Below are 970 nucleotides of genomic sequence, written 5' to 3'. Positions count from 1 at the left end.
TGCAAGCTGGAGTCCTAAGATCTTGGAACAAAAAGAAAAAAGGCCTGGTGGTTGGGCCACTCCTTTAACCCCAGCTCTTGGAAGGCAGAGGCAGGAAGATCTCTGTGCATTGAGACCAGCCTGGTCTACAAAGTGAGTTCCAGGACAGCGAGGGCTATACAGAGAAACCCTGTCTCGAAAAACCAAACCCAAACCAACTAACCAAGCAAGCAAGCAAACAAGCCAGTGTGAGGATGGGGGAGGCAGTGAGCCAGCTGTTTAGTTAACAGCTGTGCACTAATGCAAGTGTCCTACTTCGGATATGTGTCCTCTTCTAGTCCATGTGGTCCTGACACCACCCCAGTGGTACAGGGGCTTCGTGCGATCTCTTGAGATGGGGGAGTCACACCTCGAATTCACACAAATGTGCTGAATGGGACCTGCACCAATGGACAAAGCACAGGATGAGAAGTCCCTCTGTGACACTTTCAGTCTCTCTGGGCAGATGTCTTCAGTTCTCTGACCACAGCCCTCATCTGTAAAGAACAGGAGTATCTGTGAAGAGAATGCAGGGTGAGTGATTGCTCAGGTTGCAGAGACAGAGCCAGACTAGATGAAGAAGCTCTGTTGCTTCCGAGTGGCCTAGTTGGACTGGTGATGTAAGCTCTGCAGATCTGACGCTGAGCCAGGAGTAGAAGAGAGAAGCCCACACATCTTATGTTCTAGTGTTTCAGCTACAGATCAAGTCCACAAACCAGTTTTTAAAAATGCATGCTCTATTCTTCCATTGTTATACAGCCTAGACATACATATTTGAGTTGAGAACTCTTTCTTTAAAAAAAATTGCACGTACATGTGTAGAGTGTGTTTGTTGTATATTTGTATATGATATATGTACTTATGTAAATGCTTGTATGTAGAGTCAGGTGTCTTACCTTGTTCAATCTCTCTCTCTCTCTCTCTCTCTCTCTCTCTCTCTCTCTCTCTCTCT

Source organism: Microtus ochrogaster, chromosome 10 (assembly GCF_000317375.1).
Source record: "Microtus ochrogaster isolate Prairie Vole_2 chromosome 10, MicOch1.0, whole genome shotgun sequence".
Taxonomy (NCBI): domain Eukaryota; kingdom Metazoa; phylum Chordata; class Mammalia; order Rodentia; family Cricetidae; genus Microtus; species Microtus ochrogaster.
Note: the sequence above shows the minus strand (reverse complement) of the source record.